Source organism: Austrofundulus limnaeus, unplaced genomic scaffold (genome assembly GCF_001266775.1).
Source record: "Austrofundulus limnaeus strain Quisiro unplaced genomic scaffold, Austrofundulus_limnaeus-1.0 Scaffold138, whole genome shotgun sequence".
In the NCBI taxonomy this organism is placed as follows: domain Eukaryota; kingdom Metazoa; phylum Chordata; class Actinopteri; order Cyprinodontiformes; family Rivulidae; genus Austrofundulus; species Austrofundulus limnaeus.
Window position 1 is genome coordinate 335,121 of NW_013952540.1, and position 15,598 is coordinate 350,718.

General features: G+C 40.5%; 1 protein-coding gene across 2 annotated transcripts in view; it reads left to right on the forward strand.

The window, feature by feature from the left end:
- The window catches only part of LOC106522871 (nck-associated protein 5), a gene marked incomplete in the record, with an annotated part of 243,923 nt that overhangs the window by 98,267 nt on the left and 130,058 nt on the right, over positions 1 to 15,598 (forward strand).

Consider the following 15,598-nt stretch of genomic DNA (forward strand, 5'->3'; position numbering starts at 1 on the left):
GTGTGTGTGTGTGTGTGTGTGTGTGTGTGTGTGTGTATTTGAGGGGTGGAGGTTGAGAGCAGAACACTAGTGCCGATGGTTGTGGGGTAATGGGATGCGGAACCAAGTGGTACATTGCTAATTCTGGTTATTAATGCTAGCTCCACTCCCCATACAGAAGTAGTGGAACATTCAGCAACGAGGGGTTGAGTGAGGGTCAATTTTCGGAGGCATGATGCTGTTGACAGTGCGGGGTGCCCTACTTGGATAACCGGGGAAACACTGCTGTCGGCATCGTCTAATCATGATTTTGATGTACTTGGAATAACTGCACCAGCTACAACAGTATTTTGAAAATTAGCACCAAATGCTTTGTGATGACTTTGCAATAGTTTCATTAAGAGGTAGGATGGGTTATTATGATCAAAGCTGTTACATTTTATTTTCTACAACTTTTTGTAGAGAGCTTTGGAATCCCATGTTGGGACTTTCCTATTTTTTCCCCTGTTCTACTGCATCTAATAGTTCACACATAAAAAGCATTTCATTTTGTTTGAAAAACAATATCAGTGTTTGGTCTAAAATATTCCTTCTGTGGAAGAAAGACATCAAGCCAGTATTCCTACTTGATGGCAGACACTGGGGGGTCTAACAAAGGGCTGGTATGTTGGTAGYGAGACTAAGCTAGTTTGTCTGAAGGGAAGTGCTATCTACAAAGCTCCTTTTGTCTTCTACAGGGTAGTGACAGATATCACTGCAAGAAATCCTGCACAGCTGAGATGCAATCATATTTAGATTATAAACAAAAGGGCTYACATAGCCTTTGATGCTACGTATTTTTAGGAAAAACATACCACCAAGYAGGATTTGTTCCCATTTTCTTCTGCAGAGCTGTTTGTGGAGTCATTCATCAGTGTCACCCATCTGAATCAAAGGCTTTTGTTCAACTAAAACATAGAACTTGTGTTAAAAAAAGGGGACACCTCCTTCCCCTTATTAGGCAGCACTTCTCAAAGCAGTAGATGTTTCCCTCCACCTCAGAGAATACGGGGCCCATCAATCCGTCAAGAGGTAAAAGAGAAGCCCTCACATTCCTCTAGTTCTCTAAATCTTTTCGTCATGACCTGATGACCTACTGCATTTATGCCTGTCATTACGTCGTATTATAGGGCAGTTTCACACTGGTAAAGAACACTGATTGGGCAACTATGCAATTTTAGACATAGAGGCCTCTCTGTAAATTGCTCAGTATGGTTCTTTTGKTGGATCTTTGGAGCGATAAAACCCGAATTATTGGATTTTTGTGGAACAAAAACAGAGATGGATGTGGATTGTGTTAAAAAGTTGGAGCTCTTGTGTTTTTTTAATCATCATGTACAGCCATGCGGGAAAAAGAATACACACTTTTTCAATTCTAGGGCGCTACAATTCATAATAAAAAATAATCTGGTCTTTTCTGGGCAATTCCTATTTAACCTCAAGTACACAACAACCCAGCAGATTCTACTATGTAATTGTTTATTACTGCAAAACAAGCCCAAATCATCACCCCTCCACCTCTGTGCTTGGCAATTGGTTTGAGGTGTGTGTGCTGGTGTGTTTTTTTGCTTTCCCAAAAAATGACAGTGTGTCCAAACGTCTTAACTTTGGTTTCATCTTTCCAACACACACACTGTTTTAGAAGGATTGTGGCTCATTCAAATTCAACTTTACAATCCTACATCATGCTGCCATGTTTGTTTTTTTTATTTAGAAGAAGCTTTCCTCTGACAAACCTTCCAAACCTGCTTGTTCTTGATCTACTTTCTTTTTTCAATTACTATATTTCTTGGAAATTTGGCAATTTTCACAAAGATGATTGCACTCAGTTCCTCGCAGGCACATTTTTAGCCTGTAAATCGTCAGCGTGTACTCATTTCAAGCCTGTGATATTTCTAACCCCCTTTCAATGGTGCATCAMAAACATCTGCTGTGTCCTTGCTGTCCTAAAGACCCTCATGCAGACAGTATCTTGCACTCGGTGTCGGCATCATTGCTTGATGAAGCACAAAACCCCAGTGGGACACTGACCGAGCTTTTCCTGCTCCCTTTTATTCAACACGATCACGTCCTTGACAGACGAAAACAAAAGCTCCACAGCGCTGTGTCAACATCAGATGGAGCAAATCCAAATTAGACACAACCTACTGTATCACTGAGCCAGGATTTCTGGTTATTCATCGTTTGTTTGCTCTACGCTCCTCTTAATTAATGCTTGATGATGTGTCTTCCACAAAGGCTTTCAAACAATGTTGGCCTCAAACAGCGTCGCACTGAAGTTTGTTTGATGCGCCGAGGAGGACAGAGTTCATTAGAGACTTTTGCTGAGTGACAGACATGTGTGCGATGGGCATATGGATGCTCCACGGCRCTAAAAACCATGACGGGCAGGCATGACCTCTTTTTGGCAAGCTGCTGTGTCAAGGCACCGTGACTGCGTAATCTTCCCTGAGGATTAAAACAATGCAGATTAGATATTTTCCTCTCTCTCTCTCTCTCTCTCTCTCTCTCTCTCTCTCTCTCTCTCTCTCTCTCTCTCTCTCCCTCTCTCTGCTTTCCCATTCAACTGAACTGGTCTGTTTTTTTTAGCATAGATCTTCTTTTAGTATTCTTTTTTTTACTGGGTCAGGTTCACCATATCTGGTCGCTTTGGGGATCACTCAGGCCAAAGCAGGTCTCACCTGCCATTCTTTTGCCTGCTGGAGCAGATGGCATTTTTCAGTGACCCCAGTCCACACCTTACAGGACAAGGAGGTGGCAGACTGGGGGCTTTCCACAAAGCATGTGAGAAGGGGGACTCAGCAGGAGATGCACTCCGTACAAGGCAGGTTGCATGAAGCAATCAGCTGCAGCTGCAACCTAAACYGAAAAGAATTAAGAGGCGACATCTGCCGATCAATAATCTATTTGTCATGATCATAGCTGCTTCACAGAGAACCAGAGTAAAAAGAGGTCAGTTCAGTTAAGGGATTAAAAGTAATACTACTTGCTTTGTGTAACTGAGTTTGCCTGTGGGTAGATTTGAAAATGCTAATTTGTCCTCGTCTAATCATTGGTAGWGATCTGAGTTATCCATCAATCCATCCTTTATCTTTTTACCCGCTTTCAGTCACAGGGGTCACTGGTGCCCACATCCAGGAGTCACTGTGTGAGGTTTTTTTAAAATCACCAGTGGCCTCATGTACAAAAACTTGCGTGAATTTCTTACTGAAACGTAGCGTACGGTCAAATCCAGAAAACGGCATACGCACAAAAAAAATCCTGATGTATCAAACCGTGCGAACACCGGAATACACGCACATTTCTTTCGCACATCACAATTAAATGGAACTGAGCGCACGTGAGACTCCTCCCCTGACACGCCCTCATTTACATATGTTAAACAGATGTAAATTACTTCCTACATGTGTGAAAGACGTTTGTTTGATCCCTGCAAGATGCCGATCAGAAATGATTTCTAGATTCTAGAATATATTCGTAGATTAAACTAGATACCGCATAGTGTTAATATAATGACCCCCGCACACAAATGCTCTGGAACTCAGAAGTCTTTATTCCTAATAAATGTCATGCTACTAGGTGCATCTCAAAATTGTAGTGGCTTGGGTGGGGGGCTTTTTTGGGGGGGGGGGTGTTGGTTGACCCCTCATCAGAGCTAAACATCATGTGAAATCTGAAGCTTTTATGTTGAACAGTTTCTGAGTTATAAGCGATTTTGCATGTCCTGACACCCCCAATTTGAAAGGAGCCCCCTCCTCAAATATGGGGTCTATCGTAAAACCGTTGGCTGGCGCAGTGTAGGTCAGACTCATCTACAGCCCTGCCAAATTTCATGTTGATCAGTGCAGCCGTTTTTGTGGTACGGTTGACCAAAAATCACTGATAAAAAAAAAAAACAGTATGAAAACAATATGACTCCCGCTTCACGTGTGGGGGTCATAATAATGAATTCAATATAATGAGAGTAAGAAAAAATCCTAAGTAAGCAAGGGAGTAAAAATCAGATTGTCACCCGCAAAGAAGGATTGATTGTTWCTCAAGTGTGTCGGGTGTGAACAATAACCATTTTCAAATCATGAACAGTTTCTCAGAATCACCTCTACAGTAAGTGTCACCAATGGAACCAGAACCTCAGAAACGTGCGTACGCCAGCCCTGGATTTGGTGTGGCGCTGGGCAGATTTCCACCRTCATTCCAGTTTTGATACATTTGGAGTTTTGTGTGGAAAATGGCGTACGCAAAGTTTTTGTGCGTTGATACATGARGCCCCGGGACAGACAAGACWCCCTTTGTGGGTAAAAGGTTTWATACGTGTTTCAGCTRCTAAGAGTTTTTAGCCCATAATCATTTTAATCAGCGCAAATCTCAGAAACTCCCTCAAGAACAAAAGACAACAGTAGTACAAAGCTCAGGGAAAAGCGCTCAAAGTATCTGGACCTCTCATGGTGTGACTACAAGGCAAATCTGGCCTCAGAGACGCCTGTGTGCTGCTGGCGGTTTGAGTCAGATGAAAGGCTGTAATCTTCAGCTGAAGTATGTGCCGAGGCCTGCTCTGTCGATGAAGACGTGGACAGGGTTCTCTTCCAACACCACCTCCTTAAAAATTTGCCGTCTCGCTTAGTAGGGGGAAAAAGCCCATGCATTTTGCAGCTTTAATTGGATAAGTTGACCAGTCTAATGCAATAATTTGATCACACTAAGCTTCAAGGAGATCTAATAGGCTCTCTARGTCTATTTTTGTGCTCTCTGAAGTGAATGACTGGGTTCTGATCCCTCTATTAGAGGTCACTTTATGGCCTCAGAGTCCAGGCTCCAAAATATCTTCAAGGAGCATTGATGGTGGTTGAATAAAGTCAGTGGCAGAGTCTGTTACCTCATGATTTGGATTTTCCTCATATAAATGCCTGATCAAAGCTTATAGATGCAAACCAGAAGGCTGAAATGGATGTAATTATCTCTGAAATGCTTGCCTTTCATGTGTGTTTCTTCTAATTAACAACATCTACTGWATGTGTTTGCTTGTTAGCATTAAGTTGCAGTTTCCAAAGGTATTTTGAGCCAACTTTAAACCTTTGATGAACTCCCTGATAGGTTTGTGGTTATCCCCGGTTGAGCTTGACGAGGATTCACTTCCTCCCTCTGGTTAGGCCATCCTTGCACATCTACCCCCCCCCCCCGGCAGTCCCATAAATGCCAAACGCTTCAGCTCTGATTCATGTCTACCGTCTGGGCATGGTTAGAGTACATGCTTTGGTTTTTATAGAGCTCACGAGAGGTAGAGGTTAATCGAACGATTTAATGAAGCCTTTTACCGATGCTCCCTCAAGGTCATTTTCATAGCCAATTGTAACATTCTCGTGAAGACATCCATGTCCCTGCACAGACATCATCCTCCACAAAACCTCATGTTGCTCTTTTTCTTTCTCAAAGGTTTTAGCATCCATCAATCCATTATCTTAACCCAATTCTTCCTTTCAGGGCCACCAGTGCCCATATCCAACAGTCACCCTGGACAGGTCGCAAGTCCATCACAGGGTTTAAACATTCATATTGTATTAAAAATTACTTGTCCCTTGCAGTTTTTATAAACATATATTTACATCACATCAATAATTTATAACTAGTCTTCATTAAACGCTTCCTTTCCTTATTTTTTTACTAACTGAAAATTGAACTCCCATAAAAGAACACCCAAAAATTCAAACAAGGACACAAACAGCAATAAAATATGCTAGCTATGAAAGTTTCAGGCAGTCTTTAGCATTACAGCTCAAATAAAGAGTTTTATTGTAGACAAATGAGAATCCAATAAATCTCCAAAAAAAAATCTGTGTATAGTTTTACAGTGTAAACCTAATTATGTTTATTTTCTTAACCCTAACCATTAAGTTTGTAGCTCGTAAATCAAATCACGTTTCATTCTTAAACCTAAAAATTATATCAATTTAAATGTTTGTTTTCCTAACCCTGACCATGAACAAAGCAGCATGTGAACCTGATAATGTTTATTTTCATGACCGTATTAACTGTGTAGTGTGAATCTAAACATGTTTGAATCTTTCCTTTTCACATTTAAATTGTTTAGTTGGGGTCTAGATAAATCGGAACTAGAACGTTTATGTCTGAATTCCTCCTTACTGTAGCTCCACAGGCTCCTCTTTCACTCTTGTTCTKAGGTGCGTCTGAGATCAACCCATTTTGGTGTTGTGTCTTTAAATGCAAATGAGGCACTTTACTCCCCACCCCCCTCCAGATCTCACTACAAATGATCCTTGTCTACTCCACCCCAATCGGCCATCTTTGTTGTTTGATAGCAGAAATATGATTATCTAGTGATCCCTAAATGTTTTATTTACAAAATTGATTCAAAGATGTCAATAACGGAAGACTTGTCCATCCAGACTTACATGYTGGAGMTAGAGTCTGACCCAGGAGAGGAGAATGAATATGACAAAGCTGTAGAACCACAGATACACAAAACTGATAAGCTGGAAGTCCATGACCTTGTTTATGACTCAAACAGAATATAAAGATATCTATGCAGCACCGGGAGAGACTAAATTCAATTTTTGTGCACTCCTACATACTAAAAGTACATGAGAAAATGTCTATAAAAAGTGAACTTTTTATACTGTATATGTCCCCTTTAAATTTGTAGTGTAAACCCAACCATGTTTGTTTTTTTCTAATTGTAACCATGAAGTTTGTAGCATGTAAACCTAACCATGTTTAATTCCTAAGCCGAACCGTAAAGTCTATAAACCAAATTGTTTGTTTTTACCCTAACCATGAAAGTAATAGGCTGTAAACCTAAAAATGTTTTTTCCCTAATCTCATTAACTTTGTAGTGTAAACCTAATCAAACATATATAATGCCTAACCATAACCACCCAGTAGTGGGAGGGAAGTAAATAATGCAAATTAAGATTTAAGCAGGAAAGAGTTTACCTCTTTCCTGCTTAAATCACACTATCTTCTGTATTTTTATTTTATTTTTTTACAAATAAAATAAAAATACAGAAGATAGTGTTTACAAAAAAATTTTGAATTCCTGCTTTAAAACCACGGACTAATACTTTCCTTCATTCCCTCTTTTCTGCTTAAATATATTGTTAACAAGATWGCCAGTTTCAGCATTGAATTTTCATGCAGTGAGGTGTTAAATGTCATAAAATGACATGAGATGTAATGATACATAATGTAACTAAGGAAGTCATGCCTAAGCAAATTTGAAGCAAGCCTCAGGCAGCTTCCGAAATGTCATYGCGGTGGTCTTTATGTAAGATCAAAGGAGCTAGTGTACAAGAAAATCATGAGGACTTGGCATTTTCAACCTTAAGTATGAATCTTAGCTTKTTCTTCCAGATGTACTGCAACATTGACTAGTTTCTGTAATTCAGTGGTCAAACAGCAAGTTTTATACAGTTCATCTAGCTTTGAATGCTGAATAGGACAATGTCAGCATTTCTACAGCCACATGTAGCTGTGTTTGAGTTGATTTCTATTTTTTATAATGATTTTATTTTACTTTCCCCCCAGTGGGGTCCTGCTTGATCCCTACTGTAATTATAGCTGTTCCTTTTCTCCRTGACTCATTAGACATTTACTTGCTGTCTTACAGTGAAGATGAAAAAGACTTTAGTTGTGCTCGGATTGAAAACACCCAACTTTTTATCTGATTTCAGACACTCTGGTAAATAGYGGGTTTGTCACAACATTCAAGTCGATTAACTGAAGTTCCTCTTCACTCAATGGAAAGATTTGATCAAAAGCAGCTTTGGGAAATCGCAATTCGCATCCCACGAAAGTGAGCTATTATTTTGACTAACAGAAGTGCTGCAAAAACATCCTCCCTTTGTGATAAGAATCCACCCTGTGTGGTTTTGTTGTTGATAGACTCTGTGTAGTTTTGGCTGCTGGATGTCACAGTGGCTGCATCCTCGCTATTCTCCCCCCCCCCACCCCCCACCTACTCAGCTCAGGGCTCGTTGGAAAACATGCCCCCAGCTCTCTGCAAACAGGAAAGGGTGAAAACGTGTGAACTGCGAACTGAACAATTGTTGTAAAAAAGGTCCGAGCCTCTGATCTGATGAGGTACAATGGTGCACGGCGTCAGTTAAACACAACAAAAAGTAAGCTATTTTAGAAAACATACATCTCTTTCCATATCTGCCTCTTCCAGATCTTCCTTACCAGACACCAAACCCACCTCAACTGGCTCCCTTTAATGTGAAGGAGCAGCAGCTCTACTCGAAGTCTCTCCCGGAAAACTGAACCCTACACCCCGTCTCTAAAGCTAGCTTTACAGTTTAAGCACTGAACACGATTACGATTAGGGTTGGGTATGGAAACTTGGTTCCGGCATGGCACCGGGGCGAACATCAGTGGTAGTACACAGACCGAAACACAACTCTTACTTCGGTGCCTTATTTCTGTGCCTCAAAGWAAGCTGTTAATTTGCACCCTCTGTTCACTGTTAACAGTGACAGCCTCGGCACACAATCTCCACAGACGCTCTGGTACGTGGTTCAACTCGGCTCGGTCTCRGCTCAATACGTCTCTCCAAGCGCACTCCACAGCCGCGCTGTCTCAGAACCTCCTCTCCAGTGGTTCTAAGTGGGTAGAAGCGATTAAAGCACTCATGATTTTGACGTCAGCAGAATTCTGCCCATGGATTACCTCTTGGATTGACTGACAGCAAATTTCCTCCTGGAGAGAGCTGCTTTTGTTTAGGAATATGAGCGTGCTGCGCGATATGACGACATGATGAAATAAAACTGCCTTTTAGGTGATCAAAAAGGCAGAACTTGTAAACACTTCCTGGAGAGAGGTGGAGGAGACGAAGCTGAGCATATCACAGGAGGTTTCGAACAAACTGACCGCCCGCTGTTACACAAGCAATTAGCTAAACAGCACAGTGATAATAAATAAATAAATAAATAAATAAATAAATAAATAAATAAATAAATAAATAAATAAATAAGTGAACTCCAAATGGTAAGACCACAACGGCTTTTTAATTTAATAAAATTTTTATTATTTTTAACACAACAGTTGAAGCCACTGCGGATGGTCCGCACATTATCACACCCACAGAGCGAGGGACACACTGCATGGAGACACACGGACACTGAGCAGAACCGACCCGACCCAAAGTGAATCGAGTAGAACCGAGTTCATGGAGAGGGGCTAACAGGTGCCGCTGCAGTTAACAGTTATATATTATATATTATAGTCGAGATGTTGAAAGCAAAACGGTCCAAAGTGTGGTGTCACTTTACAAATAAGGATGCAGAAACTTCCACCTACAACAAATGCTTTAAGAATATTTGGTGCAAAGACAAATTATTAATAGTTTTAAGTTAATATGTTGGTCAATTTCAAGTTTGACTTTGACTCAGAAATAATCATTGCTTCATAAACATCTGTGTGAGTGTGTGTGTTTATTTATTTATTTATTATTAAAGTACCGATTTAAATTCCGTAACTGGTACCATTTAGAAAGTATCGATTTAGCACCGGTGTTGATTTAAACCCTTTCAATACCAACCCTAAGCACGATGCGAGGATGCACGCTGTCCCGATCCCTGCGCTCTAGCCCTGTGCAGTGATGCGGTGAATGGTCAGGCACCTCTCAGGTTTTGTAAATAGTTTGTTTGTGTGTCAAGCGTTAGCTCTCCTTTTCACAACATTTAACAAGTGTTAAAGTATACCGCCACATGTACTTTTGGAGAATACTGCACCACTGTAAAAATCAAGTATAAACCTCAGCGGTGCACTGTGCAACTCTCAAAAGTGCAACTATGATTTTAAAAAATGTAGTTGTTAATTTCTGTGGCTTATCATGTTCTTGTGAAACATTGGAAACTCCCAAAGTCTTTATAGGATGTACTGTACATCTAAACTGGATTGATTCAAAATGGCTGCTGAAGGTTATCAACCGTAACAAAGAAATAAAAGGCTTTAACGCCAGGCGGCTGTGGTGTAGTGGTAGAGCAGCCGGCTTTGGGACCCACAAGTCACAGGTTTGACTCCCTGCCATGCCCACATGCCGTTTGTGTCCTTGGGCAAGACATCTCGCCCCTAATGCCTCTGATGTGTGTCCCATCAGTGTATGAATGTGACTGGCACTGATTAGTCTCCATAGATGATTGTTCATGTTAGCTTTGAAGGAGATCTGGTAGAGTGCCGTGTGAATGGATAAATAAGGACACAGATTGTAGTGTAAAGCGCTTTGAGTGKCCTGGATGGATAGAAAAGCRCTTTATAAGTTCAGTCCATTTACCATCACATTTACAAGTATTAAGCTATTGTTTAGTGAGCTAGCAGCTGAAAGTCATTTCTAGCATATGCTAACAGTCTGCATAAGATGCATTTTTTAAACTTGGCGTACAAGTCAACAGGGGTGTAAATCACCAGCTTTATCAGGATATGATGTATCAATTTGTTTGGATGAAGATACGATGTTTCTCATTATCACAAAGTCTGTCATGATACGAACTTGGTTCAGTTCCTTTCACAATTTTGCGATCGATATGGTATGGATTCAAATCAGGCATATGATGACAATATGGATCAATGTTTTTATTTCTCCTTGATGTAATTGAATTATTAATCATTTAATCAATATATTGACGTAGATCGATGTTGTTACACCTCTACAAGGCAAAAAGTGATGTGCATTGTATCCAGAATTGTGACGTTTTTTAATCTTTTTGATTTGTTTGTTTGTTCTCGTATTGTTTTTGTTTTGTGTCTAATATTTATTTAAGTAAAAATTTAAACTTGCCACTAATGTGTGTTCCAGAGCAAATCTCTTTGATCAGGATTCCTCTGCAGTTCCTCCCCGCTCTTTGTTAATTACACCAGGGATTTAAAATTTAAAGATTTTTCAAAACTTAATTAAAGATTATCTTTATCGGTGTTAATCCCRCTCATTCCAGTTTTTGATGACTTGAGGCACGTATTTCCTGAGATCCACGCAGAGGAAGATGAAGTCTCGCTGGACCGTCGTCATGCTCCGAGTCGTTCCGCCCCCCCATCACCCTGCTTAATGGAACATGACCGAAGTGCGTAATCATTTTTGTCGTGCCACAGAGCAGTTAACTGACACATATGCAGTCGAACACACAAATACTTGGTCTCTGGAGGGGCTTTTCGCAGACATCACGGGGTTTGCATCAGTCTGGATGTTTGCAGTTTTCCTGGGCTGGCTTGTGTTGGGTAAACAAACACACTGCCTCTCCAAAGTTTGGCATTTCCTTTTTGCTCGTCTCACCCCTTCTCCCCTTCTCCTTCCCTCAAAACCACCTCGCTAGTTGACAGCTAAACATCTGGGTGGATTGAAACCATCCAAGATACCTCTGATGTGTTTCCAGATGATGTTACAGCCCTTTGCTTTGAAACCAGACAATAAATGGTTGTTCGCTAAAGCCTAATAATCTTTTGGCTGCTGAAAAGAGAGGAAGTACCCCCTACTCCACCCTTTCCAGAGTGATTAATGTCTGACTCGGAACACACACCTCGACTGAGATATCGACTGGAAGGGTAATGAGCTCAAGTGACGTGAGCTGGCCTCTGGTCACTCATCTGTAATCAAGCTGCTGGAGATTAATGTCGTCGAGGGAAAACTGCGGCGCAGACACAATGTGAACCTTCAGTGTGACAAATCTGCCTTTAACTAATAGTTCGCTTTCTTTAAGCTGTACTTAGATTTTGGATGCGTTCTCAAATATGAAACTTGCAAAGAGAGTAAACCATCTAACTGTAAACGTTTGTCCAGTCTGACCCTACAACACTCTAGAGGGAGCAATCTATTCTCTTTTTTTTAGGTATCTTAAATGTTCATTTGATCAGATGTGATTGGTCACTTGGAGATGTTATTGCTATTTGTCCCAACCCAGCCCAACAGTGTCCCATTTTTTGCCTTGCTTACTAATGTAGCACTGTTTTATACACCGAAACAGGAGCTCACCTAGCACCAGCTCTCTGCTCTCCAGTTCTATTACCCAAAAACTATTTCTGCTGTTTCACCACAAATCTCAGGACCAACTCTTTTGCTGGGCCAGAGTAAAAAATGGCTTTTGTCAAGAGATTTTTTGTTCCTTTTTTTTGGTGGGGTACAAAGACGGTAATTTTTTGAGCGCCATGTTGAAAAGCTGAGTTATACCTCCATTCTCACATCTTTTGTGTGTAACTTACATCTGTTATCTCCCACTGGCACCCTGTCTGGTACATTGCCCCAAGACCCATTGCAGATGTGGTTTGCATTGTCTGATTGGCCAGATGTTTGCGGATGTGTTTGTTTTTGTGGAGCAGTGCATCCTTCTGCTGAAAATGATCCCAGAAGAACAGAAGCTGTTTGTTAAATGGTCAATGTTAAATGGACTGAACTTATTTAGCTCTTTATCAAGTCCCTCCAGACCCCAAAGTGCTTTACACTTACACACATTCACACACTGATGGTGGTAAGCTACATTGTAGCCACAGCTGCCCTGGGAAGCACTGACAGAGGTGGGGCTGCCATGCACCAGCGCCACCAGACCCTCTGACCACTATCATTGGGCTAGACGGGTGAAGTATCTTGCCCAAGGACACATTGACTGAGACGGCTGGAAGGGGAATCGAGCTGGTGACCCTCCGGTTACGGCATGACTCCCCTAACCACTCCGCCACCGTCGCCCCAAATTAGCAAGATGGACTGCTTTGAGAAGCAGCTCATCTGATCCTATGGAGCAAAGGAATGTGCCATCAACGCCCAAGTCTTYTTTTCATCTCTGTGGTTGACAAGGAAAATGAAAAATTTTTCTTTCACCGACTCCTCGTCCAACAACACGAGCCTCTCTTCACTCATCTGATACACGGTCAAGTGAACAAAACAATCATCTATACTGCTCTCACTGTTGTCGTTTATGCTTAGCTCTGTGTGACGTATGTTACATTTAGAGACCAGTGGGAGGGATTATGATTATTTATACCCCATCTTCTACACTACTATAAACATTCAGTCAGACAAAGACATGTGAAATGATGAAATTACAGATACGCTGTCTCACGTCTTGTTRAAGTATAAACCAAGCTTAAGTTTCACACTTCTTTGCTCGCTTATATGTGGGTACCAAATGGAGACTGGGGGTGTTTGTTATCATTCAGAACATCTCAACAAGCAATAGCTGAACATCATAATCTAGACGTTGCTGGTACTCGTACATTACAAATACTTCAACATAGTATGTACAGCATCAAGTGCTAACTTAATCCTGTGCATTTAATTTAAAGTTTTTAATGTTTTGTTATTTTTGATATCTAACTTTACTAAAAAAAATAGACCGCGTTAGCTGGGTGGTCAGTGCTGGTGCTCTCGTAATTTTGATGTTGCGTCAGGAAGGGCATTAAACGATCACTAAATTATTTGTAAGAGTCTGCTTGTTGTGACGACCCGTAAAAAAAGGACCAGCAGAAGGAAAAAGAACAAATTTACCAAAAGGCGTTTTAAAATTTTTGACCAATTTGCTAACACAGATTAACCTCTTTCTGTTTTTATTTTCATCATTTCTAGGAAAACATCTCAAAATGTATTKAGCTTGCTTTCCAAACTTTAAGACTTGTTGCCAATATTAAGTTTAGAACATTTGACATGTTTTTGGGCTATTTTCAGTCAGATTTATGAGTTGGAATGGTTTTGCCTATTGTGCTTTTATTGATATTTTACAGAGTCTCAACTAGTGGAAACTTGGCTTTTCATTTTATTACCCTTACAACAGGCTTTAAAATCAAAGATTCGTCTTGACCCAACTTGGAAAACTATATGTTATGAAACATGACTGAGTTTTGTAGTCATACTTGGTTATTTTTATATATTAACTTGCTGATTTTACTTCATAAAAAGCATCTATGGTTAGAATCCGTGTAACAGGCTACTCCTCACTGTGGTTTAATGGTGCTGACACACACTTTTTATCCATCTGTGCACAAAACACTACTCACAACCAGCTTCCCTTTTACCTGGACCACCGTTCACCACATTCCAAATCCATATCGACCCACCGGCTCTTCAGCCGCTGTCCGAGCTCTGTCCTGTTTCCTTTCGTGCACTGTCTCCCCCCTCTCTTCCTGAGGAATGCAAGCTTGTGTGTATGCGTTCATGTGCATGTGCTCATGTGTGTGTGTGTGCCTGTGACAGTGGTGGAGCCAGCCTGGCTGTGTGGGCGGCTGTGTGTTTCCAAACAGTGGAATCTGTCACCGACACCCCTGGCAGAGCAATAAGCAGCTTCTTAATGAGCTCAGCAGATCACTCGACACACACAGCCATCACACGTGCACGTACACGCACACAAATTTTTACAAATACAGACATGCATAATTGCACCACGTAGTTGGAACAAATAATATTTTATTCATATGGTGACAGCATTTAAATGGCCAAGCATGTCACCAACCTGATGTTGGGGTAAAAAAAAAAAAATCAAAGCCGGAGAAAAAAAAAGTCTAAAAAAAGTCAGCTTAAAGCCTAAAGAAAGCATTAGTCTTCTCATAAAACTAACTTAAACCTCATCCTATAGCTAGATAAGTCTTAGCCTATAGCTAGATAAGTCTTAGCCTATAGATAGATAAGTCTTAGCCTATAGATAGATAAGTCTTAGCCTATAGATAGATAAGTCTTAGCCTATAGATAGATAANCCTATAGATAGATAAGTCTTAGCCTATAGATAGATAAGTCTTAGCCTATAGATAGATAAGTCTTAGCCTATAGATAGATAAGTCTTAGCCTATAGCTAGGCTAGGTCACAATTTACATTTGAACCTGCCTCCGGTCAGCTGCTCCAGTGCAGCGTTTATAGACTGAGGTCGCTTGAAAAACATCAGACATGTATCCAATTTAGTACCGCATACTAAAAAGAAAACAATGTCGAATTTGAAAAAATCGACATGAATGTGAATGTCACATTCAGACTGTTCGAGATAAACTCAAATTTGAGTTGCATTTGTTTGGTATTGTTAGTGTGGTGAATGACCATGTTTTTCTAATAACGACATATTTATATTTACATGTCTTTATCCTTCTGAAAACTGAGGCCATCAGCAGCTGAAACGTTGTAAGGAAAAAAAATAACAACATTGCGTTGATTAAATCCTTAATTTTAACTCATCATGTTAAATGAAATAACAGAAACAATATAAAATCTTATTTAGGTGGACGTAACTTAAATTTTGGGGGAAAAAAACGTGATGATGTCCCAAATTACATCATTAGGCCCCGCCCCCGGCAGATCTCTCCCGTATTTTGGAGGGACTGAGTTGGCAACCCTGTGATGTACATTCAATTAAAATTTTAAAAATTGACCTAAACCTTTGTGTAAATATATTTTAACCTTAGCCTGAAACTAGTTTAAGCCTTAGTCTGTAGATCATTTTAGCCCTAGCTTAAAACTGACTTTAGCTTTAGCCTGAACCTAATTTAAGCCTTAGCACATGCACAGAATTCACATAAATGAATTACTTGCGATCAGATTTGTAATTATAAACTCACTCACATGCGTAAACTCACATCTTGGGATTAAAATTTTAATTTGACTTGAA